This window comes from Talpa occidentalis, unplaced genomic scaffold, assembly GCF_014898055.3.
Source record: "Talpa occidentalis isolate TD23 unplaced genomic scaffold, MPIMG_talOcc4v2.1 talOcc4.8, whole genome shotgun sequence".
Lineage (NCBI taxonomy): Eukaryota > Metazoa > Chordata > Mammalia > Eulipotyphla > Talpidae > Talpa > Talpa occidentalis.
This window is the reverse complement of record NW_023605194.1, coordinates 112820065-112844140: the sequence shown is the minus strand read 5'-3', so window position 1 is coordinate 112844140 and position 24076 is coordinate 112820065. Positions and strand designations below refer to the sequence as shown.

Below are 24076 nucleotides of genomic sequence, written 5' to 3'. Positions count from 1 at the left end.
AAAGGCAATGCTGACCCATCAACATGAAGGATTCTCAGCCTGCTATGTGCCAAAAAGGAAGTCTCAAGTGAATATATAAGTTATAATTCTATTTCTGTAAAATCCAGGGAAATACATACGATCAACCAACTGCTTACTGACACGCACGCGTTCGCATGGTAATTATAAATAAAAATGGAGGGGAGGAGATATATTGGGAAGTGGATTGGGGTATTTTAAAAGCTCCAAAGATGTATTTCTAAAGCTGGGTGGTCTGTGTAGGTCGGATTATTTTGTTATTTTCATTGAAATTATTGGAAACGCCATGATGCATTTTTTTTTCTGTTTTTCAAAGAAAAAATACATCATTACTTTTCCAACAACCCAATATAAATAACAGTAGTTTAAGAATAATGTAAGTTATTTAAACGATACACAGCAACATCTATTTCTATGCACAATATATAAAGTACATGTAATAGATATACACTCAGCATATGTATTTCATAATAAAACCTTTTTTTTCTAGATCTTTATGCCTCTAGAGTCATATTATAATCAAATGTATAATCAAATCACTTTTCTGTTTGCCTCTCAGTTTGCTATTCCTGGCCTGCTTGGCCCCTCCACGGAGCCTCTTCTTACACCAGTTCCCCTCCCTTGCCCGGCCCCACCCACTGTGGACTTCCCTCTTCCGGTTGCCCTGCATTTCCTGCCTGCCCTGGGGACTTCCTGCTGCTGCTTCTCTGCTGAAGGCACTCCCTCCTGGCCTCTCCTCCTTCAGGTATCAGTTGAAGCGTCCTTTCTCTCAGGAAGTCTCTCTGACTCCTCTGAGTAGGGTGGTTTCTCCTGTGAGAAGCTGCCAGAGCATCCTGCTTGTCTCCTTCCTAGTATTCATCACACTTGTAAGTACTTAATTTCTGTCTTCCAATAGCCTATAAATCCAGGAAAGCAACGCCACATCTGTGTGGCTCACTGCTGAATCACTGAGCTCAGGCACGTAGTGAGCATGGGCATCACGTGACGGCCGGACGGATGGATGGACAGATGGGTGAAGGGCATAGTCAGTGGATTCCCTCTGGCAGGCCTGATATGAGATTGAGCAAATTCGATCAGCTACATCCTAGGACTTGTTTCATCTCTTTTCTGAGACCTTGATGACCAATTAGCTCCAGCTCTAAACTTTGTCACTGACATTTCCCTTTATTCTATTTAATCTGGCCTAGCAATTGCTCCTGACTGATGGTAATAAGTTGGGCTTGGCGTGGTAATGTCACTTTAAATGCCTCTATGAGGTCTTTCTTTCGCTGCTCTGTAAGAAAAAAGAGCAGCCTCCTCACGAGAGGAACACAGGATAATGCATTATCTGAGTTATCACTGTTCAATCAAAAAGTGCATGAAGGAGCCACATAACTCATCTAGACAGCAATCACCATGGAGTTATGCAGGTCTCTTATGTAGGTGATGAAACAGCCAAATTCCCTGACAGTGGTGAATTACTCCTTGTGTCACTAATAGCGATGCCAAAAGAAGTGTCAAGGCCACAAGGCAAGGAGATTGGGGGGCTCTTCAAACCGCAGGGTAAAAATGCGATATGTTTTATTGCTTTCTTTTAAGCTTGATCATTGAGGTTTTAAAATGAAATTACAGGGGCGCTAAGTCTAGCCGCTGGGGAGGGATTCATGGTGTTGGCCACCGATGGCTTCCGTCCAGACCAGCCTAGCCCTTCACAGTCCCCCACGGCTCAGCTGGCACCCTCACGGAGGGGGAGTGACATACGGGACTTTTTCTTTGTCATCTGTAGTCAAATAACTCAGTAGGTATAAATATCTTTTTCTCTCACAGTTAAACTATGGACCTGCTGAATAAATCTCTGAGGTTTAAAAAGTCTCGCTAGGATGAGAGGCTAGCACAGGGATTTGAAATCTGGTGATTGGGAAGTGTTTTGAATGGCCTTGAGAACTGCAGGTAAAACATTAAATTATACTAATATTCTTGTTTAGTTAAACTTTTTAATGTTTTGAAAGGCCCTTGATAATATTATGGATAAGTAAGTTCTTGAGCCTGATTTTGATTTGACTCAAATTCCAGCTAATAATGGTACACCCATAAACCTTCTCCTTAACAGCCCATAACTTTAAACTGAAAACAGAATTCTTAAAGTATGCTCGTATGCTGTCTATCCATGAAATAAGTATTGCAGGCTTTCAGCAGATGTCTTTAATAGACGTTGTTATTAAAACGAATATTACATAAAATAAATTTAGACTGTTAGTCTAGCATAATTACTAAAGGAATATGGTTGTATGTTCAGATAATCACATTTGTAGTTAATTGGGAGGGAAAAATGTCTGTGGACATTATTATCTTCCAGGAGTAGCATGCACTCATTTGTCCATCCAGCTCATTAGCCCAGATTAGGAGTTGTTAGTGCCTTCTCCATATCATAAGCCCCAATTTTCAGGAAATTAAAAGTTGGTTGAGGAAAAAAAAAATAAGGACTCCAGTTAACAAGCATCAGCCTAAAAACAAATTCCTTATAAAAATCTTGGGGTGGGGGGGAAATTCAGCTCTTTTTTCAGCTATAATTGCCAATAAAAAGAAAGTTTTGTGGTTTCAGGCACTTTTAAGTTTTATAATTTGAAAATAAGTTAGACTTTAAGCAGAAAAAAAGAAAGTTCCAAGTTCATAATATGGATTAATGCTCTGGTATGTTTTGAAGATGATACGAAGCTTCTAAGAAGAAGAAGACGGTATGTTGGGAAATACGTGGTATTCTGCATGAATATTTAAAAATAAATGCTACCACTTATGCCAGCATTGAATTTTGTTTCTGCCTAAAGACCTGTACTTTAAAAGAAAACAGTGTCCACTGTAGTTAAGCAGGAGATAACTGGAATTTCCATAACATCTCTTGTTCCGGGATATTAAAGCAAGGCAGAAGGGTCCACTTTTGGTCAAAGGTCCATCCTGCTGATGAGCAGCCTTACTGGAGGTAAATCAGAGGCAAATGACCTTGATGGTGTCCTTCCCTTAACAGAGGAGGAAGATGAAAGAGGGTCTGAACCGGGATTAGACAGCAAATCAAAGCTGAAGTTTATGTCTTTCCCAGGCGAGGTACGTGTGCACGTGTGACTCTGGGCTTCATGCTCTGTTTTCAGATACTCTGGTTGGGGCAGGTCTGAGATGGTGGGATGGATCTGCACCGAGAATTGGACAGCCCTGCCCCTGGCTGAGCCTGCAGGGTAGCAGGGAGGAGCATGGGTTTGGGATCAGGAGAACCTCAATTCCATGTTGTTCTGCAACGTTCTGCCTAAATGACTTTAGAAATTGACAATATGGCTTTGTCAATTTGTCTGTAAGATGCACCTAAAGGAAATATACACTTCGAGTAGCTTCAGGGGTTGCAGAAGGAAGAGTTAGACAAGTTGTAACTATCAATAAACGTGAGCAATTATTATTACTGTTGTCATTGTTGTTGATCTCAAAATTCAAGACTTGCTTCCCTGTAAGTTACATTCAGATGAGACGCCTTGCTCCTTTACCTCTGGAGGAAATGGCAGGCTACAGTGACCCACTTTTGAAACCTGATCACAGCCTGAAAGCAGCAGCACGGAAGAGAGACCGAGTAGAACCCAGAAGTCCTGCTTCTGACCCCAGCTCCACCCTTTGCCACTTAAGCAAACTGCTTAAGCCTCCCTGAGTCTGGTTGTCTTTTGTTTGTTTGTTTTTTTCAATCTATAAAGCTGAGTGATAAATCTTACCTACCTTGCACAGCTCCTGTGAGGATTGAATGGGAAGACAGATGTGAAAGCATTTTGAAAACGATAAAGCACTGTGTTGAAATAAGAGTATTTTTATAATTTTTATCATGCTCAAAGTCACTTATGACGGCAGATTTCTATAGCCAGAATATTTTCCCTGAAAGTTTTTATTTGGAACAATAGTTATTTATTACTCATTTATTAATAGGCATCAAATTAGTTTTGATGACAGCCTTTTGCTAACAATAAACCCCAAATGGACCCGTGGTGTGGTAGTGCTGTGTAGCTTTTCTCCTCGTTTGAAAGGTTGAGCCTTTACAATTCGCTGGTGCGGAGAGGGCTGTATTGCTTCATAACCTTTCTATTGAAGTTCACCGAATTGTACTTGATGTTCCGACATTCATTGCTTACTCAGAATATGTGTTTTCCACCTGGCCTTATCAAGCACAGCACACACCTGCTTTGACCAAAGTGGCCGTACTAGAATGGCTAGAATAACTAGAGAAATTCAATTTGCCTGGGACTCTGGGCTGCCACTGCTAATCTCAAGTGATAGAGTTATTGAGAAATCTTGACCAACAGAAGAACCCCACCTTAGGAAAAGGATAAACATTCTGTGTAAACACACTGGCTCCTTCCTCTCGCAAGGTTGCTTGTGCTTAGTCATCGGGAAGGTTCCAGCTGAACTCTGGTCAACACAGCTCAGGAATTATCAAAACCTCCACTACCTCCAGCCTAGACAAAAGAGGGAAGCTGGACTAGGCTCACAGAAGACCGAGCAGGATAGCATGAGTCGGAGAGATGCTTGCTTTTGGGGGTGCCTCCTCTGGTCAGTGGGGACTCAGCACAGTCCCTCTGCTACCAGGAAGCAGGAACTTTGAAGGTAGGAGAGACTGTGATTCCGGTGTCCATGCATTATTTATTCAATGCTGCCCAGATCTCCGCGCCTTTACCCCACTCACTCCCTGCCTGCTCATCTTCAAGGCGGCCGGCAGTGCACACGGATGTGTGATTACCCCCTGGCTCTGAAGCTGCTGTCTCTCAGCGCCACACGGCCCTTGCACAGAGTCAGGCGTGCTGAATGACGGGAAACTTCTGGGAAACGTGTCCTTGGGTGAGTAAGCCACGTCTGAATGGCATTGCGTGCACTGCACAAACTGGGCGGGACAGCCTCGTCCACACCTGGGCTGGGTACGGGGACCCCCTCCCATAGGCAGCGCCGGTCGAGCCGAATGCTGCCGTGTGGTGCATGAGAGGACCAGGGGAAGCAGGGAGAGGGGGCAGCATTAACTGACTCTGAAAGCTTGCAGGAGATAAGCGGGAGCTGAGACTCTGCAAGCCATGCTGCCCTTTGCCAGCAGCTCCATGTTAGACCCTGAAAATCAAGGTGGTTAGAGGGAGCCTGCAAGGCTAGAGGGGAGAAGGGACCGATGGCTCCCCATCTGTGCAGCCCCCAGCCACCCTTTACTCCACAGAGGCAGTTCCTTCCCACAGCAGCAAGTGAATCGAGTATTTCGTTTTTCTATCCCTTACAGAGTGGGCCATGTTTTGCGGCTCCCTGTCCCCCTGTCCTCAGCACCAGCCCCGCCCCCCCCACCTGTGGTCTGAATTTAGCGCTGTAGGGCATCTCCTCCAGGCTTCTTGATTTAGTTAATTCTGTCTCATCCCTTCTTCCTTAGAGTCTTTACAGCTTCATTTCACACTGTTCATTACCTACTTAACAACTTTGTACCTAGTTAGGAATTCCCTGTATTACATTCTCTCTGTTAAAATGACTGGGGTGGCTCCTGTCTCCCTGCTAGGCCCTGCCTGCTATACAGTTGATATGTGATAATACTCCTCTGTATGTTTTCATTCTATAGTGGCTTGTAGTTTACTAAACCTGTTGCTTCTGCCCGGCCCCCAACAAATCATTAGATTTTGACAAAACTCCCTAAACCCACTGTCTGTCCGTGTATTTAGACATTTAGGACTATCTCTATCCCTTGCTCCAGAGTAGGCTTGTGATCCTAGTCTAACCAATGACATTGTCACCTGTCCCAGCATAGTGTCTGGTTTAGTGGGTGTGCTCCAGATGTTCCAGATGCCATCTTTAACTCCCAAGTGATGTGAACCAATAAACCCCCAATCTTTAAGAAAGCTAGATGTTGAGTTGCACGCTTGTCTCCAAACAAAAAGGAATGAGTCTTCAACAGTGGTACTTTAGTGGAAATTTGGTGGGTCAGTGGTGGTGGATCTGTGGCCTTACGTGGTCCTCCTCCAGCCTGGAGTCTGGCTGGACCTTTCTAAGGGATGTCCACTTTCCCACAGGGCTGAGCCCAGCCGACCACTCACTGATGAGTAGAAAGAAGAGCTTGAGGGTCGTGGCTTGGGGCTTTGACATCCACAAGGTAGGACCCATGGAACTTGCTAGATGCATGTTCTAATTGACAGTTTAGCTTCATTACCTTTTTTGGTCATGGGGACAAGATGGAAATACTTTCTCAGGTTATCTTCTAAATGTGCTTTGTCTGATACCGACATGGGCGTTACGCAGGGAGAGGAGAATGGGCCGGTGTGAGGGCCACGCGCGATGGACTGCGCTGCTCACTTCAGCTTCACAGCCGGCCTCGGCAATGTACCTCATCATCCCCTTTTTAAAGATGAGAGAATGAGGTTTAGGAAGCAGGTTAAACAACGTGCTCAAGATCACAGGTTAATAGATTCCCATCCAGTTCTCTCTGACACTGAAGTTCATTCTCTCGCTCCACATCAGGAAGGATCGGGGAAGTCCGAGACAGTTCAAAGAGAAAAGACAATCACTGAACGTGGCCTGTCTCCTGCCTTTCTCCCTGTCTTTCCACACCTACAGCCAAAGCAGAAACCAAGGCTGGAAACCGGTCCCGAAGCAGCCCCGCAGGCAGGAATCTGTCCTGTATGGGGTGGAGGGGTGGTGGGGGGCGGGGGGCACGATCCTGAAGCAGTACTACTTGGATACGACTTGGGATGTTAGAAGTCAGGCTGATTAGTCCAGCCACATACGAGCAGAGGATTATGTGTGCAGAGTGATTTACTATCATTCATTAGTGTATTTATACGTCACGGAACTTGGGCAAGTTATGTACACACTTTATATATAAGCACAACATGTCAGATGTCAGGACTCAAAATATGTATTTAATTAAAAAAATACATCTCTTAAAGCCAAAGCCCTAAATACATATTAAACAATACCCTAATCTGAAGGTAAATGAGATAAAGTCACCTAACAGATATTAAGTGACCCATATCCAGCAAAACCTCCGCTAATGAGGCAAATGCATCCAGAGCACATTTTATGTCAGAAGCTGCATTACCCAGAAGCCATCAGGACCCATCCGAGGAGGAGAGAGAAGTGGGTACAGTGTGAAATGATTAAATATTAACCGAAGTCACGCCAAGTAGGCCACCAGAAAACAAGGTTCTAGAAGTTCTCAGGTAGAGGATTCAGGCGGGCAGGAGTGTCAGGGCTCATCTGGGACCCACCGGAGATGAGGGGAAAAGGTTTGAAGGTGAAGCCCGCAGGCGGCCTAGGCTGGAGAGCGCGGACGCAGCCTGATCAGCCACCCTGCAGCCCGGCCAAGCCTGGAGGGGTGGAGCCGAGCCTGGCCAAGGTAGGGATTTGCAAGGACCAGGCTCTGCAGAGGAGACACAGCCCTTCTGAGCCCACAGAGTCACCAGGCCCACCAGGAGTCAGTCAGGGGCTGGCAAGGAGCACGCGATTTCATTGCATGCCCTCCGCTCCGTGCTCGAGCAAGACTTTCAGAAGGGGGGACGTATTTCAGGATCCCGTTAGCACCCAAAGGCCAAGTTGGCGTACCTGGTGCAGGCTCCGCATGACTAAAACTCGCTTAGACCCAAGGGCCACCCATCACTGAATCAGTCCATTCATAAAAATAGCCCTGATCAGATTCGTCTCTCTCTTGACCAAGGCCTGGAAGGAGGGAGGCAGCTAGACACAGGGCAGCTAAGAGGACCGAGGGGGAGCCGTGGGTCACACGCCTCAGAGACAAGAGGCTGGGGAACCCCTCCATTTTTGCTGATTTCTTATTTATGCCATAAACCGGCAGGACCAACACACTCTATTCACTGAGGTATTTTTGTCCCGTGCAGCTGTGTGGCTTAGCAGGAGCTTTGCTGTCAAGCCATATGGCTCACGCCAGCGCTGCTGCCTGTGATTTATGAAGACTCAAAGCAAAAGAAAACAGCCAGCTTCATTATCAAGGGCTTCGTTTCCAGAGGATTTGTTCGTGGGGGATCAGGGTACCACTGGGGTTTTTCTTTCTTGCTCTCGGGGTGGAACAATGCTCCACCAGCCATGGACAAAGGCCGGGGGGAGCTGCCCCTCCTGCCCACTGCCCTATCCAGCGAAAGCGAGGATTCTCTTGTTTCAGGGGGGAGCCGACAGCCCCAGGGGGTGGGGCGTGAGGAGAGGGGGTGGGTGACGCTGACTATGGCCAAAGCACCCATGTGGAGGTCTTGGGCCTGGAGCTGCTTCCCCCAAAGCCAGTGCTGGAGCCCCTGAAACTGGAGAGACGGGTTGAAAGAAAGAAACCAGGTTTGACTGGGCCTCAGGTGCGTGGCTGCCGGCAGACCGTCTCCTGCCCCACTGCCGGGGACACCCGTCCCAGGAGATTTTCTGCAAAGCGGCGTAGGGACACTCGACCATCCTGGTCCCCCCAGTCCCATCCATTCCCCTTGGGAAGCGGGTCAGGGACGCCAGGGCCAGGGCCATCGCTCACAAAGGTTTCTGTCTGATTCCTTCCTCAAAACTTGCCCAGCTGAACCTGAAGAGTCAGCCTCGTCTCCTGCCCGCCTTCCTTCCCAGTCTCAGCTTCCCTTTCCCACGAGGCTGGGGTGCACATGGCTCCCCCCAAATGGGAAAGTCAGCCCAGGGGAGGCCCGGGTCTGTGGCTGCCCCCCGTAGTGGCTGCTCCTCGAGGGGCTGGGACTGAGTGTTTCAGGATGCAGCCATGTCCCGGTGACCCCTCCAGGGCGTCCCCCGCCACTGCTCTCACCACCACGGAGCGGCAGAGACGGTCATGAGGACTTGTGACCGGGGAGCCTGCACCCTGGACCCTCGCATCCCAAATGAGATTGTGGGAGGCTCGGGGTAACGGTGGTATTCGTCTGTCTGCCTTGCCCCTAAGACTTGGTATCATTTCTCTTGTTCCTACAGACAATGGGAAGGAGCCGGTTGGGAGCATTTACCAAGAGGCACCTGAGATGACCATCTCGTAAAATTAGAACTCTGCACCATATGCCAACAGGTTCTGCTTTAAATGAGAAAACAGGAAATAAATGAAAGTTTCGGTGCCACTTTTCACCTTCCAGCAATGGTGGTGAATTCAACAGCCCAGCCTCTGCTTCCTTGGGTTAGCTGGTAGTTAGTTTGGGTACAGTGCTCCCGGCTTTGGGTTTCTCTGCCTAATTTTGTGCAGCTGCCCTGCTCCCCCAACACATTCAGAAGATCCGAATCATTGGTTACAGGTAGTGGCTGGACTAGCGGTTCCCGGGGACTCTGAGGGCGCTTCTGGCTGCCGCAAAGCACTTTGCTGCTCAGTGCATCTCTGCCACCTTGCAAGCCATGCAGTCTGCCCTGGGTACAACACGCGCTTTACTTTCCATTATGGTGCAGAAGCCCTGGCATCTTTCTTGACTAGCCTCTTGCCCTCATAAAGACTCCTTCTAGCTGTTATCAAGAACTATTCTAAATAAAGGATTTAAAGGAAATAGGTAGGATCAGGCTGCCTGAATCAATCCCACTGACTTTAGATCCTTTCAAGGTCAATTCTGCCACACCCCGTTTATTCAAAAAGGTCCTCCCCGCACTGGAATTGGGGAGCCTTCCCCTAGGTGCTAGAGGAAGCCAGTAAGTTTTACCTTTATAAAAACTCTTGATAGAGTATTCTAAAAGGAAAGGCATTCTAAAAAATCCAAGCAAATAGATGCTCTAGGACAGGTAGTTTAATAGAACTTTCTGGAAATGTTCTGTTGCTCTGAGCTGTGTGATAGGGTAGCCCCTGGCTGTGTGTGGCTCGGGAGTATGTGAGACGTGTCTACTAGGTGAAGACTGGAATTTTCCACTTTAGAGTTTAATTAATAGAATCAACAGAAATAGGAATCATCTCTCTCTCTCTCTCTCTCTCTCTCTCTCTCCCCTGTGTGTGTGTGTGTGTGTGTGTGTGTGTGTGTGTGTGTATAGAATCTAGGACCTCAGTTAGGAGAAAGAAAAGAAAAAGGGAAAAAAAAATAATCGTCTACTTGGACCCTACCGGAAACATCCTTTGGACGCGTCGCCAGCATCGGGCCCCCTGGGCAGCTGTGCCCACATCCAGACTGGCACCACTCTGCATTCGCGCCTCCTGATGGATAGCGTTTCAAGTAATCTTGTGCTAGGCCAGGGACAAGGGGGAAAGGTAATGAAATTGCCTCGTCATTTACCAGCCGAGCCAATAATATGTCATTGTGTGAGGCTGTCAGCTTTACACATCAAGGGTGACCGATACCAGGTAGATCCCCTGCTCTTTTTAAGCAGCATAAATCAGGAGGCGTGCAAGCAGAGAGGGGTCATCCAGAGGCCACGGGAATCTCAGGCCTGTCCACTTGTCTGATTTGGGGCCTTGGAATTGTTCTTCGAGCCGGCACACACACAGGCTGCTGAAGACTTCGCTGGGGACTCTGAGCCTGTGGTTGGCGCAGGCTGCCGTCTGCGTGGACAGGACTGTCCATGCCGCGCGAGAGATCCCTGGGGGTGGGGGGCTGCACTTCCCAGCAGCCCCCACACCCCTCTCCAGCTCCTCCTCCGGGGTCATGTTCCCGCTGTGTTCTAATTAGGAAACGTGAAGAAATCTTGGAAAGTATAAAGAAGCAGACATGAATCTGCTTCTCTCCATCCAGGAAAGAAATACCCCACAACTTGTGAATTAACCCACATTTCATTTCTGTAAAGTCGTCGTTTCCCCCTCGCCTGCCTGGCCCCCGCGGCCGGCGGGCACGGCCTTTCGCAAGGCGCTGCGATGTCTGCTGCGGCGGCCGTACTTTTCAGTCAAGGGTGATTTGCCTTTTTCATCCTGAATTCTTTTGTTTTTCCCCGTGGCCAGCTGCTGTAAAGATGCAGTCAATGGAGATTAAACAGGCGGAGGCGCACCGTTCAGTGATGGCCAGGCCCACCTCTCAAAACACAGGGTTCAGCAGGTACCGCTTTTTAAAAAATAATAGTAAGTCGGGGGCTGTTCTCGCAGGGTCACGGGCTTGTCTTGTTAAGTCTGGGGCCCAGAGTCGGGGTCCTTGGGCGCAAACCTGGTTTCTCTGTCGTCAACCCCAGGAGCAGCTCAGCCCCCCTCTGCCCGTCTTCGCCCTCATCCTGCTCCTCCCCTTTGCCTGCTGCCACTGGTTTCTCTCCCCATTGTTCCGGCAGCCGCAGCAGTGTGCAGCCAGGCCCAGCACCCGCTCAGCAGCCAGCAACTTCCTCTGAAGCTGCAACGCATAATTACAACCAGCTGCTCGGCGGCGGGCTGGCCAGCTCTGCAAACAAGCATCCTGATGCCCGAGTTCCAGGGAGGCCGTAGCCTGCTCGAGGCGGCAGCACCCTCTCCGAGGAAGCGTCCACGCCCTTAGAAAAGAAGGAGCGGCCCTCCCCTCTCTTGGGGCTCCCAGAGGCCAGTGACTGTCTGGCCTCTCTCCCGCATCAGGGAGGGTCATTTGCTGGCTAGTAGGCAGGGACCTGCTCTATCACCTGCAGCAGTCCTGGCCCTGCCGGCCCATCATCTGTGCCAGGGCCGCTGACAGCAGGCCCACGCACCCCAGGCCGGACTCGAGGTGGGGGGCACAGTGGAGGGACCCAGGCTTCTGGTGGGCATGTCTGCTGGCTGGGGGAACACCGGCATTGAGAGAGGTGGAAAACTTGGCACCTTCCAGCGAGCAGAAGGCAGAAAGGCCAGGGCTGTGGCCTGAACAGAACACCAGCGACAAGGCTAAGAGGCCTAACTTAACCTCCGGAGGAGGCCAGTGTGTGGGCGAGAGGCTGCTCTGTCTTGCCTCGGAGCTGGGGGTTCATTTGGGAGCTTCGGTGATCTTGCTGGCTGAGCTACAAGTATGACTCGGATCCAAAATTAGGCCTTGAATATGTGACACAAGGCTCCCGGCCCCACCCAGAGCCTCTCCCAGCCCAGTGCTGGTTCTCCAGAGCCTGGCTCTGGGCCAGCCCTGGCCCTTCTGGCTCCTGGGGGAAGGGCGGCCCATGTGCTGTTTCCAGGCAGGGCTCGTGGGTGGGTGAGGGAGCAGGATGCTGTTCAGGAAAAGGAGGGGAGACTGCTCAGTTTGGGGAGGGTACCCAAGTCACCCAGTCCCTCAACACAAAGCAGGAGAAGACTGTGCAGGAGAGAGCAGGGCTACCCACACTGCCTCTGCCCACCTGAGCCTCTGGGCCCAGGCTCCTACTGGGCCTGGGGCAGCAATAGAGCCAGGTCTGGCCCAAAAATAGCCTGGCAGGGCTTGGGGGGTAAAGAACAGTGGGGGGTCTGCTGCTGAGGGGAGCGGCTCATTTTCCAGGGTCCTATTCCCAGAAGGCCCATTGAGGTGGACCAGAGCATTGTCAAGATTTGTCCTGTCTGAGCTTCCGCAGCCAGGCCATGGCCTTGTAGGTCTTCCCCTGCAGAGCTCTCTTGGGTTCACTGTTTAAACATCTCCACAGAACTCACTTGGCAGGGCGGGGGCAGGTAGGGGTGCTTACTGGGAAGGAATTAGAACAGCAGAATAGCAAGCTGCGTGGCGGAGGGGCTGGGGAGAGCTCCGGCCCTTGCCGATTGGACCTGAGCAAGGCCCAAGGGCCTCAGTGGCGTCCTGTGTTTCTTCCTCAGCCTCAGATATTCTTTGCAATTTAAGTCCTCACAAGAAGAAAACCCAGTTTAAAGTGCTCTTTGGGTGTTCAACCAGGTCTTCCTTCTGGGTCCGTGCAGCCTGTGTCTACTTCCAAAGCACAGAGCACTGGCCTGTCCCCATGGGCAACATGGCTATTTCAGCCCAAAGATCACTTCGCAGCTTGACTGGCTCTGCCTCTGAGGGTCCCGTGGAGGCCTCTGGGCCCTGGAAGGGACTTCTGGCAGCTGCTTCTGGGCCAGCCGCGGGGAACAAGCAGAAGAAGTCAACTTTGCTGGGAGCAGCCACTTGCTCCCCGGCCCACCTGGCTCGAGAACCAGGAGGAACAGGGAGGAACAGGGCCCTGGCGAGCCTTCTCCAGGAAGCCCATGGGCAAGACACCCACAGCCCTGCTCTATCATAAGCGACAGAGGACGTAGAAGAACAGAGGGAGGGAGGCGCTGAGCCAGCAGGATTAGAAAAGGGGTAGTGAGAGGAACAAGCACTGACTTCAGATGGGAGTCTTGGTTATTTCCCTGACGTGCCCCTGTTATCCAGGCGGACGGGACAGGCCGTTGCTGCTCCTGGCAACGTTTGCTCAGCTCTAAATGAGGGGAGACGATATCACGGCTGTGCCAGTCAACCCTGTGTGTGTGTGTGTGTGTGCACGCACGTGCGCGTGTGGTGAGGGCGAGCACATAAAAATGCTAAACATGAGAGCAAAGTCTGTGTAGCAAAAGGTACCGTAGCAATGACAGCCCTCCTGTATGTCCCTTGTGTGTGTGTCTGCTTATTGGCTTATTACTTAAATGAATATTCAGGCCCAGCCACTGAAGAAGGCTTCCTGGAATACCGTCCGCGGGCGCAAACAGAAACACACGTCCTTCTGCAGGTAGAAGATCATCCTATTTTAAACAAGATCTGCTCTGCCCTCTTCAGACCAGCCAACGAGATTTGATGCTCCCGCGGAAAGGGAGGCCTGGAGTCTCCCAGCCCTCCAGAGTGCCCAGGCTCTGTGGAGATGTCCCTGACACTCTGAGCACCGGGGCCCGGAGGCACCTTGCTGCCGCCAGATGGAGAAACTCCAGCAGGAAGTGGGGAGGTGAAGTCACAGGCAGAGGGGATGGTCTGGCTTCTGCTCTCTGGCCCTGACCCCCTCACCTTGTCTCACTCATCAACACCCACCAATCATCCATCTCCAGGCCCAACCCTGCAAACATGGACCTGAGGTGCGCAAAGCATCTGTGTGCAGGTGGGGGTCCACAGTCCTGGCCGAACACAGAGGATGGAGGAATGATCACCCCCGTGGAAGCCGGGAGGAGAGTGGACAGCGCTGCCTCATCTCCTAGGGCCTGACCTAACACGGACCTTCCCACACGCTGCCTGTAGAAAGGTATTTTTGACACTATGCTCCTATTGAGAGATTGTTTCCCTTAATATCAGAACTGTGCCGAGAACAGGACTGGTGCCACAAAACGAAAATTTCACTTCACGTTCTGATGCCACATTGCATCACGCGTACGTCCACCACCGCTTAGGCTGACAGCACATATCTACTTAAACAGGAAGGTTGTGACGCATTTTCCCATTACATTTCGTCTCCTCAACATGTCCCTTCTCCCTGTAGGTTTCAGCCTGGCTCTGCCACTCACCGGCAACTTCAGGCAAAGGTTCTGAGTCTTACTTTCCTTCTCTATAAATGGGACGGTTGACTTCAAGTTCGTGAAAGTATCAAACACAACCAACCCCCTGGAATGTTGAAGGGATTTAGTAGATGCTATTTTCTTCTTGCGCATCTTTGAGTATGTTCCTAGGAAGTGCTTTCACCGTGGAAGTCCTTCCGCCTACACCGCACGCGATTCAACAAGGGAGTGGAGGAAGATAGGAGGCTGCCTTCCACACATAAGAGAAAACTCTGAGGGCTGAAGTAATGTGCTTCGAGCCACACAGCAAATTGCTACCAAACTGGACCCCAATTCCTAGTTTTGTGATCTTTCCAGAAACTTCCCTCTGAGGTCACCATAACCTTCACCTCCATGGAAGCACCTGCTTTGCCGTCTACCCCAAACCAATTCCAGCTCCTGGAGGCAGCTCCCGGTGCCTCTTCATGGCCCCCCCTGCAGTGCAGCCCCGGCACAGGTCAGCCCATTCCTCAGGAGTCCCCTCCACCTCTACCAGGGGCTGGGTGTTCATAATCTACGAGCATCTGAGTCAACACTAATTGGGAGGAGGAGGGATGTGCTTGTAAACGAAAGAGGGTGAATTAGATCCCACTGTACACATTATGCTGTTAAATATCTACAGCATGATAAAATCATCCCAAATGTCATCAGTCCCTGGGGGACTTATTAATAATTAAGCATTTTCAGTTCACTTAGGAATGCAGATTCCATTTAACAAGAGAATGCACACTAAATATGTCCATTACACTGCAGCTTGCCACAGAATATGTGAGAGATCTCAGCTGGGTTTCTCCAGGACAGATGACAAAGTTAATGCAGGTATCAGTCTTCCCTAAAGGCAGCATAGGAGCCAAAAGTAGCATCCTGGATTGGTTTATGGGGTTTGTGTTTATTAGGAGTGTTTATTAGAATGACTAATAATGGAAGAGAGATGGCTTGGCAAGGGTTGGGGGAGAACGGGACGGAGCCCAGAGGAAATGGGATGATCTCGCAGAAAATAGGACAGAACCGAGCCCCAGTCTCTGCGATGGAAAGAATCATTTGTCCTCACGCTGGTTTAAAGGTTTTTAGGGACTGAAATAGGCAGAGAAGCCATCATTCGTCATCTACGTGTTACTCCAAAAGGATCTAGAACCTTGTTGACACACACACACACTCGCACATGTACGCGTGCACACACAAGTGCACACACACTTTTCTTTAAAAAGCCATTTTCTTTATTTGCTTTGTTTTGTTTTTAAAGGGATCTGGTTCTCTTTTTTTCTTTATTTCCTGGGCAAAGTCAGAATACTGGTTTCTTGAATGAAAGGAAAGGAAGCCAGGAAATGAGTTGCTATCTTTGCCTCTTTCGGAGGTTGACAGCTTTTCTCTACACTCACCCAAGAAGGCCCCTTTGGAAGATGATGGGGGAGAGCGAGGGAGAGAGAGAGAGATCAGCATCTCAGCAAATCAGTGGATCCACCCCCCAGCCTCCTGTAGTCCTGGGGTGCTCTCTTGACGCGTTGCGTGACGTGTCACACAATGCAGTGCAACACATTGAGGGGCTTGCTCTTTAACCCCTCTCTAGATGCCTTTCCCTGCCAATACTTCTCATGCTCTAGAAATCCCTCTAACCTTAACGTGCCAGAAACCTAGACTTCAACCGGGCAGCAGGCTTCTTCTCAACAGTGCCTGAAGAATTCTGCAACCTGTCGGCAGAAAACCACATGGCTACGTTCTTCTACTTCCTTGTTCTCCAAACTGAAACTGCCTGCAACTGACGCTGCTCCTTCCCTCCCTCCTGGAAAGCACCTGCCAACCTAATAAAAGAGCCATAAATTCCGTCATAAGGTCCCTACAAAGGACAAGGATCCTCTCCTAGCCCGGAGGTCAGAGGGACAGGCTGTCACCAGGAGGTCGAGCCCACCAGGAAGACTGTTGTGCATCCACTACAACCAGCCCAGGGGCAGAGGACATAGTAGGACCCAACCTGGGAGGGAACTTGGCTAACTGTTCGGCTCCTTTGCTTTCCTCCTGATGTTATTAGGGTTCAAGGTTCAGTTCAATGTCCAACTGCTGCCAGGAATTTGTGGTCTGAAAAAGGCCTGTGTATGTCTATGTCCACTCAGCCCCTAAAACCACCACTTCCTGTTGTTAGATTCAGGTCCAGGCAACTGCACTGCTGAGGAGAGATTCCTACTTCCTCTCAGGAAAGCATCCACACAGACAGAAAGAGAGAGATGTGAGGAGAAATGGGGGGCACTGCGGGGAGGCCCCGAGAGCTAGCTGTCCTGGAGCAGACTTGGGAGAGCAGAGGAGGAGGGTTGAGTTTCAAAATAACGCGTTGACTCAGAGAAACTGTAAAAATGGCGGAGAAAGGTGACGTCAAGTCAAACAGGTGGATAAACTCAGTCATTCTGTCTAGTTTCATTAATTTTTTCTATTTTGAAAATTACTGTGGTTTTTCTCCTGCTAATAACCAGTTCACCCAATTACCAGCAGCATGTATTACATCTCACCATTTATAGACACAGATGCCTCCACCCCACCCCTCACCCCCAATACTCGTGTGAGAATTGCTTTGCTCTCTTTTAAAAACAAATCTAGAAAATGCTTTAATTACTGTCAAACCTAATCAATTAGAATTATGCTTAGAACCAAGGGGGGTCCCACCCCTAGGGTCCCCAGGTTGTTTCAGATAGGGACTGAGGGGCAGAGCCCACAGAGCGTGGCCTCACTCTCCAGCAGATTAAAATATGGGTGGATCTATGTGTTTGGGGTGGGGAATTGCTACCTGGTTTAGCTGCTGTAATTTCTCACACTTTGGGCTCCTGGCAAGGAAAAGCATCTTTGAAATGTCTAGGACTCTAAGCTAGATCTTCCCAGCTTGAAGGAGTAGGGACCAACCAGTGCACTGCGCAGAAGATCAAACAGAGAAATGAGCCAGACTGAGTCCGGGTGGCCCGGCTGGGTAGCCGCGGCTCCAGAGGATGGACCGGGGCGCCCTCATCCTGTGTACTTTCAACCAGGGCAGATTCTAGGAGGTCTGTTTTGCAGAATGTCCTTTAGGCCTTTTACTTCCCGGCAACAGTAAATCACACCAAGGGTTCTGTGGGTTCCACGGTTTCCGTACCCGGTCTCGCCACTCGATGGCAGGGCCGTAGTCTGCACGGGGGTGGGGGAGAGCGCTGCCTCCACAGGCCAGCTGTTCTTTCTCACCAAAGCCCTTTTCTTGGGGTCAGCTTCTCTTAAGGCCTCCATTTTCCCCTCCATCTGTTCGTTTCTATTAATTTGTGTAGCAACACTTACACTCGCCACCTTTAAACATGGGAGACACCGAGCACAGTGAAATGCAACCCACGGTACCTAAAACATGACCTCAGTCTGAGTAATGTCTCTTATCTCCTCAGTGATCCTGGGCTGGTGGCACCTCTGAAGTCACATCAGTACCAAAGCTCCCCTTCTCAAGAGGATGGTAAATGACTGGCCCAAGAACAGCGTGCGGAGAGGGTGATGGGACAGTCCCCTAAACCCACCGGCTTTCCTCTTTCTGTTATGCCACAGTGCCAAGCTGCCCAAGTCAGGACTCACATTCTCTCCCCGCCCTTGCTCACTCCCTGCTAGGGCTTCTAATGGGCAACAAGATGGGCAAGACATGTCGGTGAAAAGGGCTGGGGTGGCCAGGCTGAGGTCTGAACGGTGCGGGCGCTCTGTTCAGCTTGTTAGCCACCAGCCACGTGGAGATTTTAATTGGAATTCATTAAAATGAATCTAATGAAATGTTAGGTTCTCCACGTGCACTAGTCATCTTCCAAGCGCTCAGTAGCCACAAGGGGCAAGTGGCTTCTATGGGGGAGCACCGACATGGAACACCTCTGACATCACAGAAAGTCCCTCAGGGCAGCTCTGTCAGGCCCTAAACACGCAGGGCTTCATGCTAGGAACTGCCACTATGGAGCCCCAAACTCTGCCAGGCCCTGCTGTGGGTGTTTCAGGCCTACTATTATTTTTCTAATCTGTATAAATCCCCTGAAGTAGTATTATTTGCATTTGCTGGAGGAAGGAACTTATGTTGAAAATTCTTAATAATTTGCCCTCCATGTTCAGTCATAAATGGCAGAGAGATGAACATGGACCTGTGTGATATGACCTCTGGCTTCCAGTCATGAAGTCATAATCTAGCTAACATTATTGAGCACCTACTATGTGTCAGACACAGTTCTAACATATAACATGACTGAGCCTCTGTAATTGGGGGTGATCACTATTCCCATTTTATAGCTGGAGAAAAGTGCTCAGTGAGGTTGAGAAGCCATCCTAGAGTCACCTAGCTAGGTGATGGAATCAGGAGTTAATCCGGGCTCCCTGACCTGGAACCCACTGTCCCATATGATTGTAGGGTAAATGAAGTTGCCCTCTGTGGCTGCCACCTACGGCCTTAATCTTGTTGGGTGTGTGTGCATGTGCAAATGTGCACACCTGAGCCTAGGGGCCAGGGGTATAAGGGCGGCGTCACTCAGAGACAAAGATGGCTACAGTGGAATGGCTACGAGAGGACAAGCGACAGCTACAAGAGGAAGAGACCACGAGAGAAGGCCAGAGAAAGCCCAGAGAAAAGTGTGTAGAGACTCCCAGGGGCCCAAGTTGCTCCCTTCTGGCTTTTCCCTGCTTACCATTAAGCCCTGTGAAAATGAAGCCAAGGACTCCAAAACTCTCCTTCAAATCACTCAAACCGATGGTGAACCTACCCGGCCTGGGGGGGCTGCAAACACTGATGAACAACTGCTTCTGAGCAGCATAAAGGACAAGACTGACCTGTGGCTCACGGTCTCCATCCTTGGTCACAGGGCTGGTGAGCTTTGCAGATGTGCTTCTTCCTGATGCGGCTATGGGCAGGCTCAGCCAGGGGAGGGGCTCCCCTTCTCTGTGCTTCTGACCACAAGGTCTGTGGCTGTCTCTGCCAAGCCACCAGGGCAGAAGTCATGTGAAAGTGTCTTCAAAGGGGTCCGACTTTGGCCCACTCCTTGCGCTGTCCCACCTCAGCTCACCACAGGGCGATACTTTAAGAGTATCCTGTTGACATTCCTTCTTGACACTTGGTCAGCCCGGAGGACGTCCCTTCTGTCCTGGTGCAAGTCTGAAGGGACGTTTGTATGAATCCACACATTTGTGATTCCAGTTCCAGCTTCCTGGGACACATTTGTAATTCTAATCTAAACTGGCCTGGATACTTCAAGAGGCAGCACGTTCTCCCTTGTGAAGAGGCTCAAACACAAGGTGACAGCTGTTCAGAGGAGTTTTGGGAAGGGGATTTCTGAACTGGTCTGGTGGCTGGACTGAATCACCCAACCCCACCCGACAGGGGAGGCTGGGGACTCTGTCCAGTTCTGTGATGGGACACAGGTCTAGCAGGCCATCCTCATGAATTGGCACAGGAACCTGGCTTGATACCTGTGGGCCTGGTCTGTGGATTTTTAATTAGTCTGGCCTAGAACCAGGTGCAACCTGGGCACCATGCTCCACCTGCCAGCCTCATCAGGATCTCTTGATTATTGGGGGGGGGGGGCGGAGCTTATTTGTTATTGCCTTAATATTCTTACAGCGTGACTGCTGTCTGAAAAACAAAGGTTTGTGGAGGTTTTTCCTTACATTTCAGTGGTGAAATTCTTCTGGCTACCATAGAAGTCCCATCGCATGGGTTAACATTCACTACTGGTCAACCTCTTGACTTTTCACTCCCTTACTGCTATTTCCCTTCTGCAAAATCCTTCAGAGACTGTTTCAAGCAGGATGGCTCAGCAGTCACCATGTCACATTTCATAAAGGGCTTTAAAAGGGAGAAGCACCTGTGGCAACGTTGGGAGGTTGGAAGTACCTCTAAGATCTAGCAACTTGGGTTTCTTGATGTCCTTTGGCACAAATAAATACTTGAGCTAGTCTGAGACTGCTGGCAGTGGGGACCTGCTGTGGTGAACACCAGCTAATAACTGGCCCAATCTTCATGGGCTCCCACTGAGCTTCTAAAGTCAGGTCAACAACAGGCTGTGTGTCAGTCAGCTCACATTCTCAAAGACTTTCGTAAAACTGGTGGATACAGCAATGCTTCCTCTACATGATGAGCCACAAATACCACAGCAAAGTCACTCCCACCTCACCACTGCAGCCCAAAGACAGCTGCCTTCCAAGGGGACAGATGACCTTATTGTGCAATCACTGGCTTGCCAGGATTCTGACCTGAATTTTGCTACAATAGAAAACCGTGGAAAGTTTGTGAGAACTGTCTTATCATTCTCCTATTTTTTCCTCCAGAAAAGGAGAATGAACTTGAAACCCTGCTGCATGTCCTTGGCATTCCACATAATGAAGAATGGTAAATACAGCTCTCTAAGTAGCTTCTTCCACTTTAACTTGAAATTTTCCTCAAATGCAGGCCCGTGACTACAATTTGTGATTCCACTTCCAGCTTCCTGGTTGGGACATACTCATATTTTTAATCTAAACTGGCATGGACACCTCAAGAGGCAGTGCATTCTCCTTTGTGAAAAGACTCAAGCACAAGGTGACTGCTGTTCAGAGGAGCATTGTGAAGGGGATTTAAGAACTGGTCAGGGAGCCAGAATAAATCGCCCAAGCGAACACTGGCAGGTTATGATCTGGCATGTTCTTTGGTCTGTGAAGATCTGGACCCATAATGTTCTCCTCTTCACACACATCATGCCTTTTTCCTCTCAGGGTCTTTTCCCGCAGTGGAACATGGCTTGAGTTGACCTTTTTCCATTGTTCGGATGTTGACTTAAATGTTTTCCTCTTAGGTCAGGTAGGTACGCCATGTTATTCTCTATCTCTGAATCCATTTAAATGCACCTCCATCCCCAGGAATGCAGACTTGGTGAGTATGGTTACCCTGTTTTGTGGATGGGTCGTCTGTAGACTGAATGGAGGACTCCATGTCTGTTTGGCTCATGAATGTGTATCGGTGCTTAGCATGTAATAGGTATTTAAACTATGGTTGGAAGTCTGACTGAATGGGTGAATATTAAAATCAGATGAAAGTCATTTGTAGACTCTAAATTGCAGAATGTTTGAGCTGGAAGGCTGTTTACAGATGATCTACCCCATCTTCTTTTCCACACTCTGCAATCTTGGCAGTTGAGTTCTATAAATCTCAAAGCACCATATAGCTTGCTTTGATTATGTTACATGTTGGGACTTGTGTGGTTGTACCAGCAGAAAGTCCAGCAAAGGAGAAAAAAAAGTACTTGATTATGTTTGTTTTTCAAATAATGTGCAGGACTTGGATAAATACCTGTAGTCTATAGTTCATCTCCTGACCGTTAGGAATAAACCAATTACCTCCAACTACACCACCCTAGCTTGTGTGGCAGGAGGGGTGGATCCTTGAGGTCTTCCTCTGGCCCTGTGGGTGGACAAGAACCTGGCGGGGCTGACCTGTGGTCACCACAGTGAACTCTCCAGGTGGGGCTGGTCACACTGAGCATGATAGGGCCCACGAAGATGGCACCAATGACCAGCTGCAACAGGAAAAAAGAGGGAGCGAAGCCAGGCCCTGAAAATAGAAATCACATCAAAAAATAGATGACGATGTGATAATGCCTTGAGGCCTTTGTTCAGGAACACTCCGGCACTATAAAGGGAAAATGACAGCGCCATATTCTTCCGTGAAGCGTGAGTCGGTTTTTCTTCAAGAGTTCTTCCCAAAGAAGACCTTGTGGGTTGTGGCTGTTTTCCATTTTTATCTAGAATTTGTTCTTTAACGTACTTGTTATTCTTTCTCCAAGGATTGCTGTATCATCACATTAACACCCAGATAAACAAACCTGACAAAAATTCGCTGAAACAATAAACGTGGCAACTGCGTATGCTTGTCCTAGGTATTCCCCTTTTGTTCTCAATTAAAAAGCAGTTCCAGCGGTTGGGTATGCTGTATCATTTGTTCACCTTAAACAAATACTTTTGAATCTAAAAATATAGCAAAAATAAAACTTTCTGAAAAAAAAATGCTGAAACTTAGAATCACATAAAAAATAAGAAGTGGATTTTAGGGGATCAGGAGAGTTTTTAAGAGGTTGAAGTTTTTTTGACAAGTTATGGCCCTAGATTCAGGGGCTCTGAGAGTCTACACAAAACAGCCACTTGCAGACTACTAGCTGAATGGAACGGGGGTCCAGTCATATTTTGGCTTTGTTTACATATCTGGAAACTGAGTTAACCACATTGCAAGATATTTCGTCAGAGACCAGGATTTCAAAGAGCATGTGGTTAGTTCAACATTATTCCCTCTGCTTGAGTGAGACACAGGGTTCTTAACTATGACTAGCAGTGAAAACGTGTGAGACCCCCTTCTAGAGAAAAATGGTGCACCAGGATGCATTTGGCATCTTCAGGTACCTGGACTCAGCCACACATGTCTATCTGCAGACAACTAATGGAAATAGCCAGGAAAGCTTCTGGAAACCAGTGACCTGACCACTTTAGCTTTCAACCTGATGTCTGGAGAAGATTGGCTCTGCACCCTCCAGGGCATGGTGACCTATCTCTTCCCATCTGGTCTATGGGCCTATTAACAGTAGGCTCCCTGACACATAGGTCTTTTTTTTTTTCTTTTCTTTTTTTTTACGTCTCACAGTTGTTCTGTGAGTCAGGAATCTGGGGATGGCTTAACTGCACTGTTTCTGTTCAAGGTCTCTCATGAGACCAAGACTTGATCAGGCTTAGAGGATCTGCCTCACCCAAGATGGCTCCCTCACCTGGCGGGCAGGTTGATGCTGGCTGAGGGCAGGAGGCATAGACCATTCCTTAGAGCTGACACGGTGGCCAGCTTTCCCCACAATAAAGAAACATAGGAGAACGAAGTGGAAGCCACCTGTGTTATATGTGCTTGCTTGGAAGTCACACACTGTTCTCTCATAATATTCATTTGGTACACCAGCTGGCCCTGCTCAGGAGGGAGAGGACTACACTAGGACATGGCTGTCAGGAGGCCAGGGCCCATGGGGCCATCTTGGAGCTACCAGAGCTGCCTCTAGGCCCTACTGCTACCCGTGGGAATTGGTCTTCCCAAAGTCTGAGTTTCTCCCAAGAGCTACACAAAGCTGATATTCATGGAAATGCCCATGTCCTTTAAAGAAGTGTCAACTGTTCCTGGCCTCCTGCACGCTCAGTCACGCACTGCTGGTGGGTGGCAGTGAACATGGGTAAGTGCTAACAAGGCGTCATGGAGCCAAGCAATCAGGCACGTGCCATGGCTGAGAATGCAGCTCTAAAGTCAGGTCCACCCCCAGACACCCTTCCAGCTGGAATAGGGGTCTACAACTGGTATGTTGTAGCCCCACAGAGTCAATAAGCCTGTTTAGGTGTGAATTACTTCTGTGAGGCCCTGGGCACAAGATCCCCTCACCGGATTTCTGCTCTTTTCCCAGAGGGGAAATAAACCCTATGGACTCAGATGGGCAGGAACAAGGAAGCTAACCGCGAGGCACTGCGGGTTCACCTTTGCTGGATGTCTGCGGAAATTCCAGCGAAATCCCACTATCCTCAACAAGATGATCTGACCTAATTTCAACTGTAAATTTTAAATTTGCTGAAGAGATCGTGCATGCCAGACAGTTTACATCTTCCATAGTCTTTGCGGAAGTCTATGGGGTTAGCTATCACGCCCCTCTCACAGGGCAGGCAGCAAAGCCAAGGGCGGGGGTGGGGGGTGGGTGGGGACTTGTCCATCTTTCCAGCTAGCAAATGGGGGAGCCGGACTCCAAACTGGGTAGTTTGACCCCA

General features: G+C 49.3%; 1 long non-coding RNA gene across 1 annotated transcript in view; it reads right to left on the bottom strand.

Annotated features, from left to right (window-relative positions):
* LOC119233453 (uncharacterized) overlaps positions 1-24076 on the bottom strand; it is a 161577-nt gene that overhangs the window by 40986 nt on the left and 96515 nt on the right. The window lies entirely within an intron of this gene.